The sequence below is a fragment of the Thamnophis sirtalis genome, unplaced genomic scaffold (assembly GCF_051295495.1).
Source record: "Thamnophis sirtalis isolate CommonGarterSnake01/CBP01778 unplaced genomic scaffold, rThaSir2_p1.2 scaffold_5, whole genome shotgun sequence".
NCBI classification, from domain to species: Eukaryota; Metazoa; Chordata; class Lepidosauria; order Squamata; family Natricidae; genus Thamnophis; species Thamnophis sirtalis.
In genome coordinates this window covers 107384465-107404673 of record NW_028261385.1, presented here as the reverse complement: position 1 = coordinate 107404673, position 20209 = coordinate 107384465, and the positions used below count along the sequence as shown (strand labels likewise).

General features: G+C 38.5%; 1 protein-coding gene across 2 annotated transcripts in view; it reads left to right on the top strand.

Moving 5' to 3' along the window:
* The window catches only part of HAO2 (hydroxyacid oxidase 2), a 113921-nt gene that overhangs the window by 33123 nt on the left and 60589 nt on the right, over positions 1-20209 (top strand). The window contains exon 1 of one of the 2 annotated variants that reach the window (XM_014058512.2): positions 19729-19848. The exons of the other annotated variant lie outside the window; for it this stretch is intronic. The gene's annotated coding sequence lies outside the window, so the exon portion shown is untranslated. Of the gene's footprint in view, positions 1-19728; positions 19849-20209 lie in introns of those variants that run through there. 2 annotated transcript variants of the gene reach the window in all.

Sequence of the window (20209 nt, the reverse complement as noted above, 5' to 3'; positions counted from 1 at the left end):
TCTATGGTATGGATGGTGGGCACTCAGGTTTATATGCCCCAGTATGAACTGTCCTCATGCTATTTACTTAACAGACTCATCGTGATAAACACTTTCTTTTTTATTAAAAAAAATACTTTATTAAGAATATATTAGGATTTCATGAAGGACATGGAAACGTAGGATGGGATCCAGATTCAATAATGATAGTGCAAATCATCTGACAACAGTGAGCTTTTCATCATCCCACTGATTTATTTTCAATGGCTCTCCTTTATGTATGAGTAACTTTGGATCTAACTCATATTTTCTGGAGTATAATGACAGCTTATGCAAACGTCTGCCAACTCCAACCTATGTGGAAAGAGAAAGGGAACAAATTGGAGCCAACACCAGTGAAAGTAAACCATACTTTCACTGGTGTTGGAAAGAAAGGAGAGAAAAAGCCTGGGTAGAAGTGTTGTTTTTGACCAACGTCCCTTTGTAGTTCATTCAGATTACTTCATTCAGTTTACAGCAGAATGGCGTAGGGAAGAACAGGGAAGGGGAAGAAGGGCTTAGATGTGACATACCAAGTCCTACAGCCAATCCTGCTCATTCCTGCTCTGGTACACCATCTACATTCTAGACATGCAGATGTTTTCATCCCTGAATGCTGATGTGCAAAGAGGCAGCATAGCAAAGCCACCGTGACCCGACAAATGCGCGCCCGACAAATGCGTGCCGACAAAACCGCCGCAACAAAATGGCGAAGTTGAAAGCGCGCCCACAAAAACACGCCCACAAAAGCGCGATTAGGGTTTTTAGGTTAGGGTTAGGTTTAGGGTAAGGGTTAGGGTTAGGGGTGTTAACATTGTTACCATTGTTTTCGTGTTGTTTTCGATGGCGCACTTTTGTCGGCGTGCATTTGTCGACGCACTTTAGTGGCCGCGCTTTTGATTTCGCCGTTTTGTCGCGGCGGTTTTGTCAGCGCGCATTTTTCGGGTGCACATTTGTCGGTGAACCCAAAGCCACGGTAATCAACCAGATGCTTTGCTTATCATGTGTGGCAAATACAGAATGGTACCATTTGGCAGTGAGTCAGAGCAGAGACAATTAAATACAGGAAAAGAATCACTGATGAGGGAAGCAAATTTTATTTCTTTTAGTTTTCTATTATCTTGAAGTTGGGTGGAAAATCATAAAGAAAAAGAATGCTCCTTGCAGCTTCCAGTCATGGTATGGGGGAGGGGGGATCTATTGATCTGTCAATCTATCGATCTAATCTACCATCTATTTTATACAGCCATCTAACCTAGTGACTCTCATAATAAAACAAAATATATGCACTTCATTCTTTTTTAGAAATCTTGTGTATTTTTGAAAAATAAATAAAATAGTTAGAACACACAATGTAAAGATTCCACAAGCTTTTTTACATCATTAGACATGCAAATCAAGACCATATTTTTCAGGGCTTATCAAGACACGTCCTCCATGAAAAGAATGATCCCTGATGACAAAGTGCAATAAAATCTGTGGTCAGAGTTCTAATAAGAAAGATAGTTTCTTCGGGTCAGTCTTGTCTGCCTGTCTTAGTGTTGCAATGTTGGTGAAGCTGATGAGGAACAGAAGAAAACAGAGGCAGTAACACGTCATGCTTAGCAGTTAGCCTGTGAAATCACGGATGCTCCACCCTTTAAATCTCCTTAAATGACCCTGGCAAGTTAGTAAATGTCTTGCTATTTCTTGTTGTGCAAATAGTGGCAGGACATCACCCTAAAATACGTATTTCATTTACATTTTGTAGCCTCCGGATTAATGTGACCAATTAGAAGGAGATTGTGTTTATGGTATATTACTTGTTAACTGTTGCTGTCACAATTGTTCTGAGGATTTTTATGATCTCCAACGTAAGTAGGTGTGATTCCATTCTAGCAGAGGGACCACAGCATTTTCACTGTGATCTGTAGTGCTGCAATTCAAGTGAAGGCAGGTTTGTTTGTCTTTGGTTCTGATTCCCGGAATAAAGATTAGCTGAAAATGTAACATGGTGTGTCATAACACTTCTTTGAAGATGGTGACTTTATAAGTAGCAATTAATAACAAGAGGCAAAGATCAGATAAAAATTGGAGTTAACCAATCAGCAACTTATTCCCTGGATTAAATGATGTTGATGGTGGTGATTGATGATAATGATAATAGATCTTCATGCAATGTTATAGAAATATATCTCTGAACTCTATGTATTCACATTATCAATAAAAGTATGTATTAAGTTGTTGCATGATAATTAAGGTTAATAAATATACACAGAGATGAAATATAGTAGCCCTAACAGAGCAAACAACCTCCAGAGAAATTCACCAAAATCAACCAAGTAGCTTCTCTTGTTCTTCAGGGCTTAGCTGAATCGCACAATACTTAGCTTTTTAAGAAAATCCTCTGTTGATAATACTAATTCTAAATTATTGCTCCACAACATCCCTGCATTGCTCTGCAACATGCTTTCAACATGATTTAGGAACTTAATCAACATTTAAATAATCATAATTAACTTCTTCTGATTTGATTGTGTAACAGCATTTCCAGCAGGAGTTGTAACCTGGTGACCACATGGGTTTTGATTGTTAATTTTGATGACACCATTCAATAAAACTGCTGATAAGCACCCATTATAGTAGACTGTGCTCTGTGGCTACTGTCTTCAATAATTTCCTGAGACACCTGAGTCCATGTTCCTTTAAGAATGTTTTTTTAATGGTCATACTTGCCAGACTTAAAACTGTGCTTTCCACATTACTGGAAAGATAGTTTGGTAATTCTCCTGCATGAGTCAGTTCATGCTTTTGCCTGGAAGGAAACAGAGACCAATTCACATATGCCTCTGCGCTACTCTTTTTATTCAGGCTGGCAGGCAGATCTAATGTCATCTCTTGTGACTAGCAGTCATGGCTAAGCCCCAGATGAGCTCAGGCAGTACTTATTATTTAATGTACATTATTTAGAGCTACTTTGTTGGCACTTCATTCATATATACTATGTCCAGTTGTACTTAAAATCACTTCTCATGTTAAATCTGTATTCATTTATATTCTGTTATTTATATACGTATGTAATTTAGAAGCCGCCCACCTCTAAGAAACTCTGGGCAGCATATAGTTGAAAAACAAGAAACAATAAAAATTACCAAATAAATCATAGGACAACTGGATGAAAAAAACCGCACACATCATTAAGAAGCAATTTAAGGGAACTCTGTAACCACCCTCCAACCAGAGTTGGAAAAGCAACCAGATTTTCACAGTGAGACACAGACACAGACACACACACGTTTAAATATTTTTGACTTTTCTTTTAAGCCAATGATAACGATGTTCTGAATTTCACCTCATATGTTGTTTGCATTGGCCAGATATTTTTAAATGTTATGACAGATTTGCATGATATAAAATAATGCTGAAATACTTCTCCAGTGGTAGAAAAGCTGAGCAAAATAATTTAGGGAGCAAAAATCTATGAAGAAAGACTTACTATATGTGTAACCAATTAAACCTTAGAAGACTGCCACCTACTGTATATTAAGTAAATAAATTGATAGAGACCAAGATATAATCCCACAAAGGCTGATGTTACTGATGTTACATTACTCTGCAAGTAATAGATTGGATCCGCTGTTCCAAAGTTATGGGTGTTTAATTCCCACAAAAATAATAGGTCCTTTTCATTAGTAGGGTAATTTCCTTGAATGATTTCCCTGGCACTATCTCAGCTAGTTCTGAATGTCTGAGCTAAGACAGATTCTATGAAAAAACTATGAAGATTATTGTGTGAAATAAGGTATTATTCTGTTCCATGGTTATGGAGAAGGCAGAAAAGAGAGTATATACTTGATTTAGAGAGATGGTGTTCTGCACTATGGCTACAGTGATTAGCTGAATGCAAGGAGGCTGTCCTTGTTCTGTTCCTCTTGAACCACTGAATTTTGTTTTGTAGTGGTGCCTTAATTTTTTTGTTACTAGTCATTAATGTCTATTTCATATTTGAGAAGCCATCAGAAAATGCTGGTATGCACTATCGCATCATAACCAATGACATCAAACTCACGTCATCATGGCATTATCATGTGATGTGTTGGGACTTTCCCCCTCCCTTCGCTAAACTGGGTCGGGAATTTGACAGCCCTGGCATAGAAAATTCAAAAGGATTAGTTTTGGGGAAACAGTGGGATGCCTTTTGCCAGCTTCCTCTGTTTTCACCAAGTACCATAATTTGTTTTCCTTCAAACTCCTGTCCTATGGACATTTGGTTTATGAAAACTGAAGAAACTTTTTTTCAAGATGTTCAGGTGAATGAACTGGACTGCTGGTCATGGCCTTTGTTTCCTTGGTTGTGTTGGAAGAAACATCCATCTGGGTTCAGCTCCAAGTGGGGAAAAAGACACTGGAAACATGGAGGCTTAGAAAGATTGTTTAATCATAGACAGGATCACATGGCTTGAGATCTTGAACAGAAATGGAGGATCACATGCTTCCAGATGTTGGGTGAAGAAAAAGAGAGAGAGATGCTGAAAGTCCCTGGTTTTATGCCCTCTCTTTGGCCGCACCCCAGAGCTTCCCATTCCTGTGTAAGAAATGCATTCTGATTGGTAGTAAGACTCCTAGGGGGCGGTGCAGGGGCAACTCTGCAGGCTGAGCTGAGACCCAAGCCTGTTACCTTGCTGGCTGATGTAATATTCTCAAGTGCCTTACTGTGAGTTTCTGTAGAAGGCTAATCCTACCTTTGTTATGTATAGTAGACTAGCTCAGGCTTTAATGGCTCACTGACAAAGTTGGGGGCTATTAAGAGTGAGTCTGTTTCCTGCCTTAAAACATGTTTATCCATTTCTTATCCAGGGAAGTATAATATTCTGCCTTTTCAATATTTCCCAAGATATTTCATTTTTCTAGGAGAGGGGTGGGTTTTAACTTCTTGCAGTTGCTTAAACAAGCTTCATAGATGACAACAAACATAAAGCAAACTGTTTTTTTGCAGATAGGATAGCTGATGTCACAATTGATCCATTTAAATTCAGCTCAGCGAAAGTGAGAACAGAGTAAGAACAAAGATCCTAAATTGTTTTGTGTATTTTATAAAAGATGGCTTTTTTTTCCTCTCAGAGTTCTGCAGGAAGCAGGATTGTAATGATTTATTTTCCTTAAGTTGGAATTCACAAATGTTCTGGTAGACCTACCTTTCTGCAAAAAGTCTGGATTAGTGTGAGAATGACTGCACCTTGGTGACCAAAGAGCCATTAAAAGAACCAGTTTCACAATGGTTTCCCAAAGAGCAGGAGACACCATCTGCCCACGTCCAGCACAGCACTCAGCAGTAATAAAACGGCTATTACTGTGCTGTATAAATGGCACTGGCTCCTTGCGCTATGGATGGATTTTCTGAGAGCTACTAGCCAGCTGCTCATGTGTTTTTCTTTTTGACTTATTTCACTTAATTGCATGGAGATGTAAATCTCAGAGATTTTCTTAGACTGTACCCCAACCATTTAGAATTGGCAGCTGGAGAAAATCATGCATTCCAAGTGTGAAACAGGTTAACTGTCCTGTTGCAGGGAGAAGGCTTATCCCTTTGAGCTTTACAATTGTGCCTCCAAGCTGTGGCCTTTCCTCAAGACTCTGCCAGTCACAAGGCTACATGCTTGACCTCTGCGAAAAATCGGAGCTGAGAAGGTAATAGACTCAGTGGGACAGTGGGCCGTGGCCAAGGCTTCCAAAGCGGAAACTTTTTAGAAAATCTTTTTGACAAAATAAAATAGATTTAGTAATGGGATGGGGTTGGGGTTATCAACTGGGCAAATGACAATTAGAAAGGAGGAGAGAAAAGGAAGACACACAAGCTATTTAACCTTTTGGCATACAAGACAAAAAGTACAGCACAAAACTGCATATAAAATTATTTTTTGAGCATCAGAAAAGGTTTTTCAATTGTATTATTTTGTCCAAGAAATCTTTATTTTCAAAAACATATGCTAGTGATATCAAATCGACTACTGTACATGCTTTCCAAATTTCCCCATAGAAATATACAATGAATCATGCGATCTACAGACTCCAGTGATCAGAATATGAAGCCAATAGCTAGAATCATAAAATAAATAATGTAAGTATAGACAATTGAGTCTGTTGATGATCAAGGAAGAGAAAGAAGCAGACAATTGACAAGGTCACAATACAAGAAAGTTTGAATGACTACTGTTGTAAAAACAGTCCAAAATGCTTTTAAAAATCAAGACACTTAGAAAGCCAGGCAATATTTGATTTTAAGGCAATGCCTGCTGTGGAGGGAAGACATGAGGACGAAAAGCAACAGGTCCAGACATGTCCTTCGTTTGCTGGATGTCTGGTACTTCTAGAAGTTGAGATGTGCAATCAAGCTCCTTTTAGGTGTTTATCATCATTACCTTTTTTTTGATACCCCCAGCAGATGCCTCTGGATAGAACATAGTCTGCACGCTAGAATGGAAGGAAGGGGAACTAGTTTTCTTTAAGAATCCGTAGGGCAAAAGTGTAATTAGAAGGGTGCACATAAAAGGGGATTTTTTTCCTGCTGAAATGTCAAACAATCTTTGGGGTGTAGCAAGTTAAAACCCATCCCTCTCCTAGAAAAATGAAATGCGAAATATTGATAAGGCAGAATATTATATTTCCCTGGATAAACATGTTTTTAGGCAGGAAACAGACTCACTCTTAATAGCCCCCACCTTTGTCAATGAGCCTTTAAAGCCTGAGCTAGTCTATTCTACACAACAAAGGTAGGATTAGCCTTCTACATAAACTCACCACAAGGCACCTGGGAAAATTACATGTTTCCAGTGTCTTTTCCCACACTTGGAAGTGAACCCAGAAGGACATTTCTCCCAACGGGGGGAATAGGAGAACCCCAAAGAATTCTGTATGGTTTGGCAGTATTCTCCCCCACCCATTAATCAGTATTACTATTTTGGAAGATCATTGTAATAATGGTGAAGACACTTAAGAAGTCCTTCCCATTTTTTCCTGTGCTTCTCTTCTGCATATTACTGCACAATAGTTAAGCCTTTTGCTTTTCCACATAGTGTGTGCAAAGCTTTATAACTTTCTTCTCCTTAATTGATCATTTTCTCACATAGTTTAGCGCATGAGTGTTGTCGCTTTTCAGGTAGTTTTGCTAAGCCCAGCCACATATCCTTTATTTATTCTCTTTTACTGAATGTTGCCATGCCTTGTTTTGCTGCTTGTTTATTTATATTTTCTGGCCATATTATGCTTCATAGTCAGGATTATTCTTTTGCTATGATTGGTTTAATATACCCTTGCAACTTTCACCTCATTCGTGTCTTTATTGCTTTCAAATCCATGAAGCTCTTGCCCACACTTTAAATGTGGCAGAACAGATGTGACCATTTCCTCACTGCTGTTAATGGCTGAAAATAGGCATTTCTGTATTGAAGTCTTTGACAGCAGGGGAAGTGGTGGAAAGGGGGCAGAAGCTGGGTGGTGGTTGACATTGGCATAGATGGCAGCTTCAAATGAGACAAAAGGTCTTTTGGAAATTGCGTGTGGCCTGAAGATTGGCCTCCTATATTTAAATGAATATGATCAGTAATTGCTGTGGATCAATTACAAATAAATGTAAATAGTTGTACTTGATTGTTGGGGCTAATCATGCTATCTGTATAAAAGAAAACTCAAGCAGGTGTCAATAACTCCAAACTTTATCGCATCTAGGCTCATCTACCCAAATAGATTATTCTTATGACAGATTTGACAGGTTCAGGCATCTGTTCACAGGACTGGCTGGCTGAAATTTACACAGCTTGTTTTCTCTTTATCCCTTTTTCTTCTTCCAATGATTTCCCTCACTTTGCCATTTCCTCTTAAGCCACTTTGGTTTTTTTCTTTAATCTTTGATGTCTTTTCTTCTTTTTGCCTCTCTTTCCACAGGTTCACAGTCTTTTCCCCCCAAAACTCCTCACTAGAAATACAACTGCCAATTGCATAAAAATGGACATCTGTAGCAGAATGAACAGTAATCACAAATAAAACCCAGCTAGTTTTCATTTTTCAAACAGGAAAAATAAAATCCAAACAAGGACCAACAAAGGGTTGCAACTGCCCGTTAAAGAAATGTTACGGACAGGAGAACAAAGTGGGGGGGGTTGAACTTTTCCATTTTTTCAACCCTTTAACACAACTGCCATATTTACAGCCAAGCAAAATCCACGCCCTTCTTTTCCTGTCCATGCCCTAGCTGCAACCTATAGCACTGAAAAACAAGGACCATATACCCTGTGCAAAGCCACCAAATCCGTGACTAAGGACTTACTTAGGTAATTAACTCGTTCGGCAAATGCAGGATCGCATATCTGAATAAGCTGCAAAAAGTATTCCTCCACAGAAAATAAGCCTATTTCAAAGAAGTGTTCTAATTTAATGTAAATTCTGACACATTTTTGTGTGTGTAAGATACTTTGGCGGGTGGGGGGGCAAGGAAATATACTTAATTGTGAGATATTCAATTGCTTCTGGAGGAAAAGTGGAAATCCGCCCTCCCTTTCTCCCTCTCTCCTTCCTTCCTTCCTTCCTTCCTTCCTTCCTTCCTTCCTTCCTTCCTTTCTTTCTTTCTCAATGTGAATAGCTGCCCAGTAAATAATTCAGCCAGTAAAAAATATAGAAATAAATAAAAAAACACAGTGACACTCTTTGAAACCAAATTAAGAACCCAATTAATAATAAAAATTTAGTCCATTGGCTAAACTTTATGTGTCAGCTCTCCTCTACAGAGGAGAGTTGGGATATCTTTTGACTTCTTCCACTATGGTACCACAAAGAGAAGTCTGTCATTTTCTTTTAAACTAACAATTGTTTCTCCATTGCTCCCGTTCCAGCATTTCAAGGAAAAATGAAAACTAAAAAATGATTTAGATTTTGTTTCTTGCAGTCTTTCTTCCTGTTACACTGAAAGCCATCTATATTGATATCCTAATTTAGTTTTCTGAACCCACAGTCTGCAACAGTTTGCTTATATTCCTTATATTCAGTAGCTTTAATAGATCTCCCTCGTCACAAGTATGATTTCTGAAATGTAACACCTCAGACCTAGGAAATTTCCTTATAGTCTAGATTGACTTATAACAGTTTCTGGCAAGATTCTTGCTAACTCTTTCTTACTGAAATGATTGAACTCAAACTTTATACATGCAATTCCCCTATGATCTCAGCCCTGTCCTATAGAAAAATACTACCTTTATTCAACACGTTTTCCACAGGCATTGACCATTGCTTGTGGAATATTCAGAAAAACCAAAATAAAGGTATCAGCCCACATATGGTAAACACATGTTTGGGCTACCATTCAAAAACGAAATTGTGTTCATTTGTACATTTTTAAAAAATAAAAGATGTTCAGTGGTTGGTTCCACCACAAAAGCGCGTAGGACAAAATCGCGCTCGACAAAAGCGCGCTGTGACGTCATCACAGCGCGACGAAAAAGTTCGAAAAAATGTAAAAATAAAGCGAAAACCTTACCCTAAGCCCCCCAAACCTAACCCTAAACCTAACCCTAAACCTAACTCTTAACCTAACCCTAAACCTAACCCTAAACCTAACCGTTAAAGTAACGAAAAACCTAACGCTAACCCTTAACCTAACCCTAACGCTAACGCTACCGCTCTAAAGCTAACCCTAACCCTTAACCTAACCCTAACCCTAAACCTAACCCTTACCTTTATGTGAATCGGCTTGCTTTAATTTAATTTTTATTAATTTTTATTTGAATTTTTCGATCTTTTTCGTCGCGCTGTGATGACGTCAAAGGCGCGATTTTGTCGATCGCGCTTTTGTCGTCTGCGCTTTTGACGGGTCACGCAGTGGTTAACTATGATTTCTGCACAATTCTCTAAATTCAAATTAGTCCACATTATTGAAATAAAAACAAACAAACACCATCCAAGGTTCTTTTTAAAGTCAGCTCTGAGGCTATAGGATGTGGCAGAAGGATCTCTAGATAATGGGTGATTATGTGTGACAGAGATACAATGGCACAATTGCTTGGTCACACCAAGCAAGGAGTGATAAGAGTAGAATAGCATCAGAGGATTACTGACTGCCATTACAGACAGAAAGATTGAAAGAGAGTGCACTCCTTTATATACTATAAGGGTTATTTTAAAAATATCTACTCAAATGCATCATATGTACATATATCACAGTATGTACATATATCATATGTACACTTTAGAATATTTTTATTTTTTTCATAGAATGAGACATTTATAAATATGTTCAAGATAAGTACGTCAATTTCTATTTTTATCTTCACAATAAATGTACATTTAAAATAATAATAAATATGCAAGAGCACCAAGAACTTTGTAACAAAAAACTTATTTTGTTATTAGAATGCCAGGCAAACATTTGGCTGGTTGTTCTTAATTAATATTAGAGATCTGATCTTTCTGATCTTTTGCATCTCTTCATAGTAATGTAGTTCTTAAATCTGCATGTTTTCTTTGTGACTCCTTGATTCAGATGCTCACATCTACCCTGCTCACAAACCTTGGCTTGTACACTTCAACGTATAGTTGTCCTTTCCAAAAGGAATGGTGTCTTCTACAACCTGATACCCTCCCGATCCAGCTTCTTCCTATCTATTCAGAGATCGTGGAGAGCAACAATTAACTTATCTGTACAGTTGGAATAAATGGAGTCTTAGTCACAGTGATGTGTGGTGAGCTTCATGGCTGGTGAGGCAAGCGCAAAAACCCCGCCGAAGCCCCGGTGCCACATCCGCCATAGAGCGGTACCCTCACTGGCCATGAAGCTCACCGCACGTCACTGATCTATAACCACCCTTGGCAGGACCTCCTGCCCCCCCTCCCTCCACCCAGGACCTCCCCCCATGTCCCTCCACAAGCCCCCCCCCGCCCAGCCCCCCCATGTGCCCCTCCACTCCCCCCGGCCTCGAAGCCCCCCACCCAACCTGGGGGAGCACTCACCTGCCGCCAGGGCCTGGGGGCTGCCGCCGCTGCCATGGCCGCCGCACGCACGTGGAGCCACTGAGGCAGCGCCAAACAAGCCCCGATCTAGCTACGCCAGCCAGAGGAGCGCCGAGCCACCAATGGGCGGCGGCGACGGGCTCCTGAGTGCGTGCAGAGCGCCTTCGGGATCACCGGGGAAGAAGTTGGGGAGCGAAGGTCACCCGGACCTCGCAGCCTCCCCACAATCACTCCCGCAGCGTCTGCTACTGCTTGGGGACTCTAGCAAAGGAGGAATACAATCAGCGTTTTAGAGTGCAGGCAGAACTCGGCCGCCATTCAGCGAAACATGTTTCGCTGAATGGTGGCCGAGCTCTAAAGTGCCGGCATGCCTTTAAAGTTCCGGCTTGCCATCCGCACATGCTTCATTGAGCTACGCAAGCCCCTTCGCCACAACAAGGCACTAATCCATGAAGGGGAACAATAACATAAGCAGCAGCAGCAAAAAAAAAAAAAAAAAAAAGCAAAGACATTGGAAACTTCATTGAAAACAATTAAAAGCACATTAATAAAGCATATGGGGTTTAGACAAGAGCCCGGGGTTGTCTAAATATCACCACACAAGTCATTATACAATAGTATAGTGTTTATTATCTATTTTAGTTTAAAGAAGAGAAGAATCCAAATGAGATGGCCCAAAGCTACATTGTGGAGAATATTAACTGCTTGGCCAAATCAAAGTGAGGTTCAAAGCAAATGTAATATTAACTTTGCCCTCTATGGCTGTTTGCCTTTGGTAACCTTGCTACACACGAAGAACTCCAAAGCATTCACTGGATCCATCACGGATTCCACTGAATTCAGGAAGAGCAATAATTTGATGCTTAGATTTTTCCTTTATTCTTTTCTACTATTGCTACTATTTTGTTGTTATTGTTTTAAATTTCAGCTCAAATTTCTAGCACGGGGGTGGGGGGCGCTAAGCAGCATCGCCTGGAGGGCTCTGTTTTGAATTTCACACATGCTGTAGTTGGCAGGAAATTTAATTCAGATTTAGAACTGAAAAAGGTGTAGGCAAGAGCTGCTAAGCTATATTTTTCTAGTATCAAATTTGAAAAGGGACTTTTGCAAAACAAGCCTCTATACAAACCTTGTGAGGACCAATACCTGTTCAGGGAGGCCTTCTGTTTTCAGTCACTCCTATTCCTCTTAAAAGCTGATCAATGCATCAACTAATTCTAAGCAAGGAGAGGTGTTTTTTAAAAAAAAATCAAAGTAAGTATTGCTGACATTTAGATCATTGGGTCTTTTATAGCCAAATGTTCAAATACTAGCATAACTTGTAATCCTGTGGTGGCACAAACAATAAAATGGGCAATATCAACATATAAAGAAGGATATTTCTCATTTCAGTATTGAAATGCTTCTCATTTGCACGTCAGGTTCAGTTCTGGAATCCAATATCTAACCATTTCCCCCCTCCCCCAATTGCTTCTTTTAAAGTCTATATTGATTATTTAATGAATGTGGTTTTCTTCTGGAATCAATGAATGAACTAGTGAAACAGTTTAAAATAAGCAGCATTCTACAACTTAACAATACTGAGGGACTTTTATTTTTTGTTTTTTGATTCTTCACCATATAATTTTTGAACATATCCACTATAGAATTCTATTATATACAATAATAATAAAACTGCTTTGTTATGTTATTTGTGATATGTACACATTATTATATATATTACACATTATTTATTTACAAAAAAAGAACTTTGACCAAAACTATATTTTAAAATGGTAGAATAAAAATGTAATAATAATAAAATAAACCATCCCATTTGTTTTCCAATGAATGGATCCACATCTTTTCCCCCACCTCATACTTTGACAGATTTATAGCCTTAATTATTTATAGTCTTTATTATTTTAAATTAAAAGTGATATAGCTTATATATGCAATACCCATATTTTGCATATGTTTTGATTGACAAAATGTTTAAATTAATTTTATAATTAATTTTGAAAGTTGAAAATAACAGCCTCAGATAAAAGAACTTAACTCTACCTCTTTACCTGGTTATTACAAATGTTATTAGTATTCATTTTTTTCATTAAAACTGTAAGCATTTAAACAGGTATTTCTGCAAGTCTATGAAGGAAATTGGCCTAATTATGAGAAGGAAATTTAGCAAAATCCATCCATATCCAGATTCATTATAATCCTGCCTAGTAAAAAAAAAAACAGGGCTCAAATTTTTATTATTACTTCAAGTCAATAGTAACACAATTTCAAAGTCTAGCCAGTTATACATGGTCCTTGTATTAAAGTTGGAGAAAAATATGCTCAGACTAAATATTTATTCTCAGTTCAGACCCCTTAATTGTAAATGCACATGGGTTGCAATTTTCAGAATGTTATGTTTGAATCTCAAATATATAAGTATATAAGGAACAAATACATAGAAACAATAATACTAGAAATCACTTGGAAGAAAGGTAAACAGTAGAAAATACATATTCAAAGAGAAAATATTAATATTAGAAGAAATGTGCATGAAATAAGACTCAATCAGATGCAGACTTTTTTATTTTTACCAATCCATTTGTTGTTGCTGTTCTTTTCTGCATTTCTCCCATTTAGTTTACCGGAGCCACCAGTTTGGCAATGTGCTTACCTGGTTCCTACAGTGAAGCTGATCAGTGCATGATCTGATGAGGGATTTGGCTTTTAGCCAAGGTTACTCAACTCACTTCCATGCCTAAGGAAGAACTCAAATCTGGCTCTTTTTACATCTAAACCAACATCTTAACTGCTACACCACTTTGGCTCTCTGCCGGTCCCCATTTATCCATTAATTAGGAATACTTTTATGGTTATTACGCTTTTGTGGTGTTAGCTTGAAGTGATATGCTGCCTGATATACTACAATTTGTGCAGCAACACTATTTGAAAATGTGGATTTTCTGCTAACAAGAAAACTCCCCTAAATCTAGTTTAATCTTAATCTAGATAAGCCTTTCCTTTCCCAAATCCAGATAACTTTACCAACTGATCTGTTTATTGTCAGCAGCACCAGAATCAAGAACAGTTGGTTCAATTAGGTTTTTGTCTGTTTCATCAGAAAGGCTGATGTAATATTCCTAAACTGGAATTTTAGAACTTCCTTCTCTCCAGACACTGAATAGTAAAATCTATCAAAGATCTGGTTGAGACATATCAAAAATGATAGCCAATTCATAATACAGCAATTTAGATTAACATCACATAATAAGCACCGGGGCTTGTTCCAGGCTCTGGTTATCCCTAGAAGACCACAACTGTCAAATGATTTGTTTCCTTATCCTTACTTCCCATTTCGTATCTGGCAAATGAAGATGAAGTTAGCTCAGCACTTTGATCTAGCCCAGGAAACTTATCAAAGCCATTCCTTCTATAGCTGTTGTGGATAGGGACATGACAGTTTTGCCACAATTCCTAAGGGAGTAATTTGGAGTTTGTATCTGAGCAAATCCATGGTAGAACAAACACTAACTGGAACAAATTTGGTTAATATTTATGTTTGCTTCAAAAATATGACTCACTGTTGAAAATGTATGTGATAGTTAATCTTCTTGGTTTTTATCTTTTTGCAGCAAGTATATTCCATGCTTACAGCATCCAAGAAATGCTGCAGAAAAGCATATGTGCTATGAACTCCAGCTTATGAGAATATTCTGTAGGACATTTCTACTCAGAAAAAAGATAAAGAAAGAGAGGGAGGGAGAAAGCTGTAGCAGGAGCTGTAAGTCCAAGAAGACCCCCACATTTCATACCAACCTTAAAGAGGGAGGTCCAAGGTCAAAGATGGAATGTCCCCAGATCTGGGATGCCCAAAAAACGTCTGCCACTCAGTCTTGGTAGGAATGAATTGGGAATTGTTGCTCCCCATCCAAACCTGTACAGCCTCCAGCCACTTGGACAGAACCCAATAACCTCACTTGTCTAGCCAGGATCAAAAGATATAAATGGGGATCATCATCATCATCATATTGATGATACTAAATCCCAAAGCAGTGGATTTCTCCCAGGGATTTCATGTAAATATCTAGGGCTTTTTAACTGAAAATGAAAACCTTGTTAAGCACAAATGTAAAAAGGGAAACTGTAGCTTTTCCTTGTCAATTCAGAGATGGTAGCATGGTGTACCGCCACAATTTTCTCCTTCTCACTCTAGCATTACACCTTGGTACATTCTTGGATGCTGTAAGCATGGAATATACTTGCTGCAAAAAGATAAAAACCAAGAAGATTAACTATCACATACATTTTCAACAGTGAGTCATATTTTTGAAGCAAACATAAATATTAACCAAATTTGTTCCAGTTAGTGTTTGGAGAGTTTCAACTGATCCACTGATCTGTGCTCTTAATGGTTTTAAGATAGTAGCAGAAAAAGTCAAGATCAGTGATATTTAATTGCCAGATGCAAAAGAAAAGTTTTGGCAGAAGTTTTTCATTGGAAAGAATAGGGTTAGGGTTAGGATTAGGGTTAGTTAACTCTACATTGGCTAAGTCTCCTGGGAAATCCTGTTGATTTAAAATTATGTGAAATAGTGGAGGTGTTGGTTGGAAGGTTGTTTAAGCTTTATGATGAAAACATAAATCTGTAGTATATAAGCAATTATGAATCTCTTTCACAAATGTTACTTATCATCACTTCCCCTTTATTATGTTAAGAAAATAGAGAGAGTAGATTCTAGGATCTAGGTCTTACTACAAAGGGTTGATAGAGAAAATGTATTTTACTTAATTGCTGTTGTTGTTTGGAAAACGGTATCAGGATGTAATACCTTTTATTCTGAGATACTATATGGGATAACTTTAAAAATAAATAATTTAAAAATTTAAACAGACCTGAAAGCTTTTTTGGTTAAGAATATACCTGTAAATAGAATGCCCTTTTTAGTCTCATCCCATCTTCACTTTATAGGAAAACCACTTTAGACAGATAGAGTAAGGACTTTTGTCTGATTAATTTTTAGTGAGGTTTCAATAGAAAGTCTTCTCAGGGGCTGTGCCTAAAGTGACAGGGCATTGTCTTTCCTGTTCTTCGCATCCCTGTGCCAATTTAGGGGGATGAATTATGCAGCTTTAAATGCTGGCCTCTGGTACCCAACTCAATCCCTGAAATAAACTTACCAAATTGCCCACCTAGTGTTGCAAAGACAGCAAGGTCAGTCTGCAGATCAAAACTAATCAAGTGATGGACAGAGAAGACAAGACGCTATTGCCTGGGAAACCAAATAAATAGAAGCACAAATTCATCCATCAGTGCCATCTGGAAGAGATTGGCCTGGATGTCTTTCTGTCAGGCTCTGCTACAGTATTTATTTGTGTAGCTGGGCTCTGGCTTTAGGGATTTCAGCAAAATATTTTTGTCGGCAATGATTTGGCGAGAACATCATCCAAGTTGATTGTCAAACTACAATTAAAGAGCCTGTTGCTTCAGACTCACAATTACAAGCGAAGTTGGCTTTCCTTTTTAGACATACCTGGGGGACAACATATGTGGGATGATCTCACTTTGGACTCTGTACACATAGTTTTTATAAAAAAGTAAAAAACATGGATAATCATTAGTTGATGACATGCACACATATAAAAAACTCATGATGGATGATCATTATGAATGATGTATATGTAAGATTTAGCAAAGTTGATGTTTCTGCTTAAGACAAATAATCACACATACTTTTACCGGTATCATTAGCATGGTAGAAACCATATTTTTTTATTTAACAGCAAAGGAAAAATAAGGAGAGAATGATTATATTAAAAGGCATCTGTGTACACATGGAGCTTAAAGAATAAATGAAAGGAGTTATAAAGGATATCATAATAAATGATGCATATTATGATATCATGGAGACAACCCTCACAAGTTGAATGGGTAAGTTGTGTGAAGCATTACATTTTGGCAAAGAAAGAAAAATCTGGAAACAAGCTCTTGTCAATGAGTTACCTTTCAGTAACTAAGTGGTGAATTCTGTAGACAAATGAGGAAAAGCAAGAAAGTGAATCTGCCATCTGATCATCACAAAAAGAAAATATTCTGGAATATTTAATCATATTGTATTGTATTAAGCAAAAAATGAAATAACAGCTACAACAACCATAATAACAGTATGGCTATGTCATCTTCAACCTGTCTCAGTTCTTTATCCCAGAACATTGCCTGAGGAAGGGATCTAGCTCCCTACAGAGGCTCCTCTGAGTTATCTAAGTAGCCTCAAAAGCAAAAGTAATGAGCAGGTTAATTGTGGAGATGCCAACACAGAACCCATTGGACTGTTATATTTTGTAGTATTATAGGGTACAGCTTCAAAAATTATTCAGAAGAGATACTTAGGAACACACAAGAGCACATTATTAAAATAACTTTCTTTATTGTTCGAAAGTCTGAAAATGAACTAACATGGCACCAAGGATTCTGCAGGCAATACCTAGATTTCCCATGGTGGAGAAACCTGATAGCTCTTTTTAGCATTAGTGAAACATAAGAGAGAGGATACTCCTGGCCTGTCAAGACTGAAGAAACCAGCTGATCAATTGGTTTGGAGTTGATGTGGGTGGTTCTGGGTGGTGTTGTGTCACCATAGTTCACTCTGAGTGGTCAGTCACACATTTTGGATAGAGCTTAATGGCCTGTCATGATGGCAACTGTCTGTTGGAATATCACTGTGATCAGTGATCACTGAATAAGACAACATCTGTAAATGGCCATGCTTTATGATAAAGTGTTAAGAAATGGCCTGGGAACCTGATGGAGAAAACAACAGCATTTACCTGTCAATTCCTTTGGGGGGGGACATTGGAAGGCAGGAAAAAGGGAGAAAATGGGAGCATGAAAGTGAAAGAATGGAAAAAGGAAGTGTTAGACGTGGGTTTTAAGAAAGAATAGCAATAGCAATAGCATACCGCTTCATAGGGCTTTCAGCCCTCTCTAAGCGGTTTACAGAGTCAGCATATCGCCCCCACAGTCTGGGTCCTCATTTCACCCACCTCGGAAGGATGGAAGGCTGAGTCAACCTTCAGCTGGTGAGATTTGAACCGCTGAACTGCAGATAACAGCTGAAGTGGCCTGCAGTACTGCACCCTAACCACTGCGCCACCTTGTTCTTTCCCATATGAGAAACAAAGAGGCTTACAATGAGCTCAGATTTATTTGGAGTTAGATACTAACTGAAGAGGGCCAATAGAGATAATTGAGTAGGTGACTTATTTATCTGAGATGAATTTGAGCTTATGGAAAGGATTCTCTGTGATATCAACCTCGCCAGTTATAATTTAATCCCTGTCTTTCCTGATTGATGAAAGCCTCAGGGAGCTAATAGAAGATGCAATTAGATAGTGTTGAATGTTCCTTTGAGTGAGAGAGCGCCTTGAAAGAGGTGATGATTCACCTTCTCCTTTAGAAGCCAGAATTCAGCCTGATTAGTTTGGAAAATCATAGCCTCTGCACTCCCCTTTGCGGGGAAATGTTGTTATGATGGTAATGGGTTTACAGTTATGTGCAGCCTGGATAAAATGGTTTATCTGGAACTTTTTCAGTCTGGGTTCCTGCCAGGTAGAGAAACTGTGTTCTTGAGTGTACCTGTGATACAACCAGGACAGCAGAGATACAGGCATCCTGTTGTATTTGATCTCTTAGTGGCCTTCAGTTCTATAAATCAGGATTGCCTTCTGGATTGTCTGCAAGGACTGGGAGTAGGAGAGAGGGTACAACAGCTTCTTACATGGGCAATTCAAGCCACAGAAAGGAGGAAGAGTTTGATTGTGGGGTGCCATGGGGCATAACATCAAGAGGCATGTTGGTGCCTTCATCTCAGTCTTGTCTGCTGCCAACTGTCTGGAAAAATCTTGCAGGTTTTTTAGAGCAAGATTTGAGATTGTTTGCTCTTGCCTACTTCTGAGGGAGGGAGAGAGGGAGGAGGAGGGGGAGAGAGAGAGAGAGAGAGACCCACCCAAGATGCAAGGGATTGCGTCAAAAGAAATATAAATAAAATAACTAGGAAGAATATTTCCTTCCCAAGCATGGGGACAGAAGGCCAATCATTCCACCCACATCCGAGAGTCCATTGTGCCATTTTTATTGTCACTATTTTCATCTACTAAAAAGGTACGTTCCTGAGGCTAGGGGAAGCAAAGGTATAAGCAGTTATTGTGGTTGAGCTCAGTTTTGCTCACAGGTATACAAGTATGCACAACTTATATGAGCATCTTTATAAGTTACTTACCCTATTTTAGAGGGAGAACGTCTTTTCGTTCCATCTTGGCAAGATTGGATCTCTGAAAAATGCCATGCTGTTCATTGCTATCTGGCATGCCTTAGCAGGCTGCATTATCTTGGCAGTCTCAGCAGGTGGCAGCATCTGACCAACCTTCTCTGGATTTAGAAGCTCAAAGTTAGTACTGTATATGTGAATGGGAAATCTCAGGGGAATTCAAGAGCTGTAGATAAGCTTGCCAAGTTGATATAAACTTCCTAAAACAAATAAATGGCACACCACCTTCTTGTTGCTGTTAAGAAAATTACATAATCATAGATAACCTCATGAAGTCACCAGGAAATGAATTCTACTTGAAGGAGAGTTCAATTTTATTTTATTATCTTGGCACACCCGTAGCCAAATCTTGGGCAACTGGGAAGTTTGCTTAACTTCTTAGTTGGCTCGATCTTATAGCTTGTATGATCTGACTTGATGCGCTCTGGTAGCTGGCACAAGAAGGATATTGAAATTCCAATGAGCTTTTAGCCTTAAGTTCTCCAGATCTGCAGTGATTACCTAAGACCAGAAGGGAGACCGAACGTCAATTTGCTCTTGAGATCAAAATAAGGTATGTATTGACTGTACTCAGTACATTGTAGAAATACATTAGATTAGAAACTGTATTTCATTTTATATCATTTCATTTAAAACTTTTGAAAGGAAATGTCGGTGTTCCAGTTTAAAAATATTGTCTTAAGGTTTATTGTACTTTAAGAGCTTAAGGTAGATGGCCAACTGAAATATTTATTTTTGTCTTGCAGTAAGTAGGACATTGTTGAACTAAAGCTAGATTTATTGTCTAGCTTTAAAGCTAGATAGGGCTAACAAATCTGGGCTGTAAATATCCTAGAGACTTCCAGATGCCAGCAGAGGAATAGATAACATTCTATCTCTTAACTACTGATTGTTTGAATTTTTGCAATCCAGAT